Source organism: Dipteris shenzhenensis, chromosome 28, assembly GCF_047967505.1.
Source record: "Dipteris shenzhenensis isolate YYH24624 ecotype China chromosome 28, Dip_SZ_1.0, whole genome shotgun sequence".
In the NCBI taxonomy this organism is placed as follows: Eukaryota; Viridiplantae; Streptophyta; class Polypodiopsida; order Gleicheniales; family Dipteridaceae; genus Dipteris; species Dipteris shenzhenensis.
In genome coordinates this window covers 45,581,815-45,591,114 of record NC_141623.1, presented here as the reverse complement: position 1 = coordinate 45,591,114, position 9,300 = coordinate 45,581,815, and positions in this window count along the sequence as shown.

Sequence of the window (9,300 nt, the reverse complement as noted above, 5' to 3'; positions counted from 1 at the left end):
GTACCCTGCACGAGGCATACAATGGTTTCAAAAGAATATAAAACCGCAAAAAAAAAAGAAGTCTCAATATTACAATAAAATGAAGTCTAAATATTACAAAAGATATGAAGTCTCGATATTGCAAAAAATGATGTCTTCACTCATGTAATTTGGGAGAATGCTACTTTCAAACATTAAATAAGTCTTGATTCAACATATCTATTTCTTTTCTGCAAACTTCTCTACAACTGGTGCAAGCCTCTCCATTGGACCGGCGAACATTATGCCAATTCGAAGATTGACACTCACACTCTCCTGTTCACTTCTATTGCCTCCTTACGCCGTACATTGTGCCCATTCTCCATTTCTTTGAAGGATTTCTCAAGATTCACATTTCCCTCTTGGATCCGCGTTGCTGAACCGTGCGTCTCTTCGTCTTCTTCCTCAATCCAATGGAAGAGTTTATCCCTTCACCAATGATGTACCCATCCGCATCAAAAAAATCATCCATTTCAAAGGTGGGTACATCCGGATGAGATCTTAGATACAACTTCTTGGATAGAGAATAGATAGTCCCATGTGTCAAAACACTTTTGAAAAACATCTTAACATCAAAGAAATAGATCATTATATTTTTCACAATCCATCTTTTCCAACAAATCTATCCTTACATAGAAATAATAAAAGATAGCATAAGAGCATGATAGTGAGAGGAGCATGGACGCGACATGAGAACTTCTCCTAAAGAGCTTAGCAAGATAGCATAAGATAAGCAAGTTGCATCATAAGGGGAAAAAGACGACCGAAGTAGCGGTACTATAAGAGAAGATAGGAACTATGGGAGGCAGAAGGCGAGTACATTCGTGAAGCACGGTCGTTTTGAACAGTAAAAAATGTGAGAACAAGAACTTGTCATAAGGGGGACCCAAAAGTATGCTAGGCTTATACAAAGTTGCAAAGAAGTCGCCAAAGAATGAATGCCCTCTATAACTCAGACTCTTCTCGTATTTCTGTGGCATCTCCATTATATGCAATCATCCAGGAATAGCTAGCTCTCTTCGTCAACCCAACTTCCAAGACACTCACTGGACTCACCGCCGAGTGCTAACCCAAAACAGAATAGCTCTCTTCTTAAACCACACTCACTCCAATCGTCTGCCAACCTCATTTTTCTGGCATCTCCATTACATCCACTTTAAGTTTCCATGCGTAGAGGAGTTACAAGCTAATACTCACGTACCAAGAACGTAGCTTGGGGAGCATAAAGAAAGGAAGCAACGACGTATGAGGAGGTCATCGCTCAGCAAAGGAGTCAAACTTTAAAAGGAATTACGGCCACGCAGTGAGGAGCAAGGACACAATGTATGGACTTCTCTAGAAACAAAGGAAAGAGTTGTGAACAAGTGGCTGGAACAATGGACGTAACAATGCAAACAGCTATGATCCACCAGACGGCTGAAGCAGAGAGCAATGGATGCATGAATGCAGGAATGCATTTGATCCACCAGAGGGCTAAAGCAGAGAGAAAGAGGGAGATAGAAGATGCAAGGAAGATAGAAGCAAGGAGATGTGTAGCAGGCTCGGCGACCGACCTGCACGGATGTTGAGGACGCTGCCTGCACCAACGCAAGCAAAGTTTGCTACCAGTGAACGGCTCCTGTAACGAACATTACCTGCACGCCATAATCAAAAAATTAGCATGAAATGAACGACGACAGAAGCAGAAGGAATTCACAGAAAATGAAAAACAAAAGCAAGCATACCTTGTGGAGAGGTAGCGCAACAGTTCGCTGGTCCCATATTTGAAGAAGATCCTCGTGCGGAGATGGTTGGTTCCAAAAGAGGTTGGCGATGCCTCATGAGGATCATTGATCCACCGGATGTGCAGGTATCCAGCCTGTGGGCATCGAAATGCCCGGGTGGAGAGGTGCAATCCCCGTCTCCAGCGAGGTGAAATTACGCTAGGTTCTAGCGTGGCATTCGTCGTGAGAACATCTTTGGCGATGGGCATTTACGCCATGCATGGCTCATAGAACGGATCCTCCACTGAGATGTGTGGCGGTATGCCAACGACCAATTGGAAACGAGAAAGAGACTAGAAGTTCATGTGGCCAAGCCGATGATGCCACCTATGAGTTTCTTTCTATGGTTTGAACTGAGAGGGAATTGCCCGCACAACCCCAAGGGGATAAAGTCCATTGACTAGGAGACAACAGGATGGTGGGCTGAAGATCTGAGGGTTAGTGGATGTGACCATACAGTGATCAGGATGAAAGTTGAGGTTGAACTCCTGGGCTACGTGAGGAGGGTCAGCAAATTCGACGACGTCGGTGAGCCACTACCTTCGAGGTGACATATGTCTCGATGCCCCCGTGTCGAGGTACCAAGCATTTCTCTCTATTTCTTCTTAGTCAGGGGGAGATGTGGTCAGGCAAAGTAGCTGGACAGGGGGGTCGTAATTTACACACAGTGCATGGTTGACCGATGGCTGGCTCGAGTTGGGTGAATATAGGCATTGGTACTTGCACTAGGGGCGACCCTGTGCACGTAGTGCGTTTGTATGGGGGGAAGGATTGCTAGATGTCTCGGTAGCAAAAGTAGAGGGGGTTGACGGTTTGATTCGGATTGAATGTTTGGGTAACCCTAGCATGAAAATTAACATCGAGGATGACACTGATTCTTCTTATTCTGCCTCTGGGTGAATAGGGTGCTTGGGGATGACTGTATGCGAGTCGAGGGCTCCTTGTGATGACGCATAAGATCCTCTTAGTATTTTTCCCAGGAAAGTAGGGAGCATCAATTGAGCGAGGTCGAATTGAGTTGTGATGAATGCCCGCCAGGAGGATGCGAGAGCTAAGATTAACATTGTCACTTGTTGAAGAGGGGAGATTACCAGGTCAGCATTGACCCTCTCATCCAGAGCAGTTTGCCAATGGTCAAGAAAGTCAAGAACTGAGTCCGATTCCTGCAGATGAAGGTTCAAGAGGCACCTATGAGCAACGGCTTTCACTTGGGTGATGATGTCTTGATGGTCGTATGTACTTTTGAGTTTGTCCCAAATTGCTTTGGCAGTCTTCAATGAATGCACCAGTTGAATCTGTGTATCCCCACAGTGGTTGGAGGATGATGTCTAAGCGAGCCTTGGCATTGTCCAGTTCCCAAGGTTTCTATGCAGTAGGAAGTGTGACACCTGGGGCAACTGAACTTCCGTCGATGACATCCCAAAGCTCGAATGACAAGTAACATTTCCATCTTGATTGCCCACAGATGATAGTTCGAGTTTGACAGTTTCTTGATGCCGTAATGTCTTTTGATTACTGTGCTCAAAGAGGCCATATTGGGTATGACCGAGTGAGTTTGCTGTATTGGATGCTACCGCTTGAGTAGGGCCAGGAGTGAACACTAGGATGCAGATGATACCATGTGAAGTGATGAACTTGAGATGAAATGAAGGAAAGGAGGAGACTAAGAGAGTGCGAGCATGAGCAGGAAAGAAGTGGAGATCTGCGAGAGAGAAGGAGCAGAGTTGGAACAAGAAAAGAAGTGTGCATGTTGCAGTTTATTGAATGTTCATATAAAATGGAATTGTCAGTTATAACTAATGATTGACATGTGCAAAGCACGTGTTTATTACTAACCATCCTAGATTTGGATTTACCAGTTAATCACCTAACAGAAGGAGTGGCTCTGTTCGTTCGCTGCGACCTTAATCCGTGTCTTCTTGCTCAAGACACACTAAGTTATTATTTGGCTACTTCCATTTCCTTTGATTCAATTGTGTTCATGGTGGTCTCTGTGTATGCTCCAAATATTTCTTCTGATTGTTCTCGCTTATGGGAGAATGTGCGTTAGAGTTTTCTCGGATCAACCTCTATTTTTTTGGGTGATTGGAACATGGTGACTGCTCACTTCAATCGCTCACAGGATACTAGTGATCTTACAAAGGAGGAGGAGTTTGCTTGGCTTACTTTTGCATTTGCATGTGGTTTGCTAGATTGGTGTGACTTCACAGCTCTTTCAAGGGCATTGTCTCATTTCACCTGGCATAATCGATTGCTCTTAGCGGGGTGCACAGCTCGATCGTGTTTACATAGCTGGTAAGGGTTGGTGGCTGGAGGGTCAATTATTGGATACGATCACTGTCTTTAATCACTTACCGATCCTCTTTCAGTTTCACTTGGCATAGTGCTTGTTGGCTACACAGGTCCTCCCCCTTGTAAAATGAATATATCCAATTTCGGTGCCTCTTCCTTTGATTCAAGAATGCACAAGGTCTCTCGTCTCCAATTCGGAGTTGGGAACAGGTCATTTCTAATGTTACACAAGCATGTCAAGTTAGATATGTGCTTGTTTCCTTCTTTTTTTTCTCCTTCGTTATAGGCGTTCAGTCCTCCTCTCTTTTTTTTTCTCTAAGGCATACCCACCAAGAATGGAAATCTTTTAATTTTCTCTTTTGGGCGGATACCCACTAAGAGTGGGCTCTCTCTGCTTTCTGCACATCGGATGTAGCAACACTATGGCGATACACTCCTAGTAGAACACAACAGGCAAGGTTCAAGGTTATATGACATTCTCACTACAATGTCACATGTGACATTTGCTTCCTTAGCCCATCACCCGTGACATCTGCACATACAAGCATAGTTGTTGTCAACTTGCAACTATAAGTTTTCTTCACTCACCACCTCATCAATGCTTTTTTTTAAAGAAATATTTCTCGCTCATACGTCACCCATGACATTTTCCAAATGTTGTGTAAGGAAATTTTAGAGTTTTGTACTAGTAGGTAGTCATGGTAACGTGGATTCATTTTAAGGAGCTAAAACTTTACTTAGATGATCACCATTCTTTGTAAAAGATGGTGTTTTATTCGCCTTTAAAAATTCGTCACCTTGTAATCTTTGATTATGAAGATAGTATGTGAAAGGTGTCAATTGCCATTTATGATAGGAGGGGATCCATGGATCCTTATGAACTTAGACTTAACAAGGACATCTTAGATTATAAGTGTTATTGGGATGTAAAAAAGGAAATTTTATGGCTACATGGAAGTGGCGATCCATCTTTATCCTCCATCTCTAGGACATATATCTTCACATATGGCATTATGAATACCATCCACCTGAAACTAGTGGACTAATCAAGCACACTTGATCCTAGCCATTTCTTGTTGTCCAATGCACAATAAGAGATCTTCAAAATGCCACAAAAAGAAGGGTCATACTCTCTTACCTTTGCATAGTGATCACCTCTCAAGCAAAGCTCTACTCCCACACTCTACTTGTTTTCAAGGGCTTGGGCTTTAATCATCATCTCTAGCAATGAGTCTCATCAAACATCTTGTGTTGCACCTCCCAACCCCTACAATCTGTGGACTGCCCTTGATAACCCTCTCCCCACCATCTTCCCTTGCACAAACACAGAGCTATTTTCCCTACCTTCTCTTTGAGCAACTTGACACCTTTCCTGCTAACTATTATTAAAACAATATGGGGCACTTTTCAATGCCCCATTCAAAATTTCATGGGCATGAAGTAAATTATCAATAAAATTGCTAGACCTAAGTGTCGATATTAAGGTTGGTATAATCATGGATATAGGAATTCACATCAATAACACTTATTTCATTGATTTTGGACTTGTCAATGTACAAATTCATTTTTATAGATACTTTTGGACTAGATTTTGGATCAAATTTAATTAAAAACCCACTCTTCAGAACAAATATGAAAACATAAAACAAGCAATTTTTAAAGAGTTTTTTGAAAGAAATTAAATCAAAATTATAAAATTTAACGTGACACAATTTAATACATAAAAAACACTTGTAAACTCTCATTAATAGTTACATCAAAAGACTTGATTTTTCTTAGTTATTTACTTAATTTATTATAATTAAAGTTAATAAAAATAATTTAAATGCATTAATAAATTAATGAATATATGTATGTATGTATGGCCCATGCATGACATTAATTTACTATAAGAGTCCTCTAATGTATGTATGTATGTATGTATGTATGGCCCATGTATGACATTAATATACCATAAAAGTAATGGTATGCATGCATGTATGTATGTATGTATGCATGCATGCATGCATGCATGTATGTATGTATGGCGCACGCATGACATTAATTTACCATAAGAGTCCTCTAAAATCTTCAAGATATCATAACAATATCAATAAACACCTTTTGAGAGTTTAAAAACTCTAAAGTCTCGTAGATATGGTGTCACACACGACGTTGCACATGCATGCATGGAACGTACATGTCCTTGGTTCATCGATGGAATGCCATTGTTACATATGGTGGGACCGGTGAAATGCACTTGTCCACATGGCATAGGCTTGCCCGCAAGGCTTTTAGTTGATCTGTGTCCGTGTGGGATTCACAGTGCGACTAGTGTGACGGAGGGGAGGGAGGGGGAAAGAGAGAAATAGAGGGAGGTAAGAAAGAGAGGAAAAGAAAGGGGAAAGGAGAGGGGAGGGAGAAAGGAAGGGAAGGGAAGGAGAAGGGGTAGGGAAGAGGGGAGAGAGAGAGAGAGAGAGAGAGAGAGAGAGAGAGAGAGAGAGGGTGAGGAATGGGGAAAGGAGGGGAGGGGAGGGGAGGGGAATGGGGATTGGAAGGGCAAGGCAGGGGATGCAAGGGATAAGGGGAGGGGAGGGGAGGGGGAAGGGGAGGGGAGTGGTGAGGAAGGGAAGGAGTGCGGAGGAGGACTCTCTAATGCATGCTCTTGGAAGGGGAGGGGTGAGGTGAGGAAAGGAAGGAGAGGGGAAGGGGTTAACAAATACATGCTCTAGTGGCCGCGGCCGCCAAGCACCTACGCAAAAAAAAAAAAAAAAGCGTAGGGGCTTGGCGACTGCAGCCACGGCTGCCCAATTGGTGTTTTGGATTCAAAGGGAGAGGGGCAAAGGAAAGAGAGAGGGGAGGGAGAAGAGAGATGGAGTGGGGAGGGGAAGATAAGAGAGGGAGAGGGGATAGGAAGAAGAGGGAGAGGGGAGGGAGAAAAAAGAGGGAGAGGGGAAGAAGAGAGAGAGGGGAGGGAGAAGATAGAGGGAGAGGGGAGTGGAAGGGAAGAGAGCAAGAAGAGAGAGGTAGAGGGGAGAGAAAGAAGAAAGAAGAGAGAAAGGAGAGGGGACGGGAGGGGAGAAGGGAGAGGGATAGGAAGAAGAGGGGAGAGTAAGGGGAAAGCGAAGGGAGGGGAATGTGAGAGGCTATATATAAGCCATGGAACCCTAAATTTTTTGAATTTCCCTCTCTTTTTCCTCTCTCCCTCTCCCACTCTCTCTCCCCCCTTAGAATTCGAATGTCTCACTCTCTCTCCTCTCTATTCTCTCTCTTCTCTCTCCTAGAATTCAAACTTCCCACTCCTTTCTCCTCTCCCTGTTTGAATTCAAAATTTTGAGGGTTTCATGCTTTATATATCGCCATTCACCTCCCATCTCCCTCCCCTCTCACATTCCCCTTCCCTCACCCTCCCTTCGCTTTCCCCTTCCTCTCCCCTCTCTCTCTCTCCTCCCCTCTCTCTCTTCTCCCCTTTCATCCCCTCTTCTCCCTCTCCTCCCTCTTCTTCCTCTCCCCTCTTCCTCTCTCATCTCCCTCTTGTCCCTTCGGCTCGCCTTTCCCTCTCTTTTCTCCCTCCCCTCTCCCTCTTCTTCCTCTCCCCTCTCCTTCTCTTCTCTTCCCCTCCCCGCTCCCTCTCTCTTCCCTTCACCCCTCCCCATTCCAATCCAAAACACCAATTGGGGAGCCGCGGCTGCCAAGCCCCTCCACAAAAAAAAAAAAGCGAAGGGGCTTGGTGGCAGCGGCCACCAGAGCATGCTTGGCGGCCGTGTCCCCCTCCTCTCTCCTTCCCTTCCTCACCCCTCCCCTCCCCTTCCCCTTTCCCTCCTCTCCATTTTAAATTTACTTCTATTGTCTCTTTAGGCGCTCTACGGGGCCGTGGCCACCAGATCATGCATTAGGGAGGCCCCTCCCCACTCTTTCCCTTCCTCACCCCTCCCCTGCCCCCCCCCCTCTCTTCCTTCTTCCCTCCCCTCCCCCTCCCTCTTCCCCTCCCCTCCCCTTCCACTTTCCCTCCCCTCCCCTCCCCATCCCCATCCCCCTTCCCCTCCCCTTCCCTTCCTCACCCCTCTCCCTCTCCCTCCCCTCCCCCTCCCCATTCCCCTCCCCTTCCTCCCTCCCCCTCCTCTCCCCTTCCCCCTTCCCCCTTCCTCACACCTTTCCCTTTCCTTCCCTTCCTCACCCCTCTCCGTTTCCCTCCCCTCCCCATTCCCATTCCCCTTCCCCCTTCCTTACCCTGCCCTTCCCTTCCCTTCCCCTTCCCCTCACCTCCCCTCCCCTTCCCCCTTCCTTCCCCCCCCCTCCCCCCCCCCCCCCTATCTCTCTCTCTCTCTCTCTCCCCTCTCCTTCCCTTCCCACTTCCTTTTCCTCTCTTTCTTACCTCCCTCCCTTTCTCTCTTTCCCCCTCCCTCCCCTCCATCAACAGTCATCGCAGCATGAATCCGACACTGATACGGATCAACTGAAAGCCCTACGGTCATGCCCATGCCACATGCCACATGGACAAGTGCAGTGCACTAGTCCCACCATATGCATCAATGGCCTTCCATCAATGAACCAAGGACATTTACATTCCATGCATGCATGTGTAGCATTGTGTGTGACTCCATATCTACCAGATTTTAGAGTTTTCAAACTCTCAAAAGGTGTTTGTTAATACCATTATGATATCTTGAAGATTTTAGAAGACTCTTGTGGTAAATTAATGTCATGCATGGGCTATACATATATGCATGCATGCATGCATACATACATACATACATGCATGCATGCATGCATACAGATAATTTTTTCATACATTTAAATTACTTTTATTAAATTTTTAAATGTAATTAAACTATCTTTTTTAATTAAATTATTATTTAAATTGTTATTAAGTGCAACATTATAGAGAGATATTCTTAAATTTATTATGTGGAAATGACAGTCCCAAAAAGTAAACTTTTGATTCTCGAACAACATTTTCATAAAGTAAAGTTTCCATTTGGGAAGGAGTTTTAGGATTAGTCTAAATGTAGACATATGAGTCCAAAATTAATGAAATAAGTGTTCAATATAAGCATCATTATCTTTGCCATAGATGCTCTAGCAAGGAGGTAGATGGGAAAGGAGTCCTTGTCATTCTAGTTGTACCTTAAATGCTTTCATAGGGGTTCTCTATTTGTTCCACAATTTTTTCGTAGATGCCTTCACAAGATGCTTCATGGAAAAGAGCGTCCTTGATCTTGCATCATTAATAGTATTGGTAGCAACA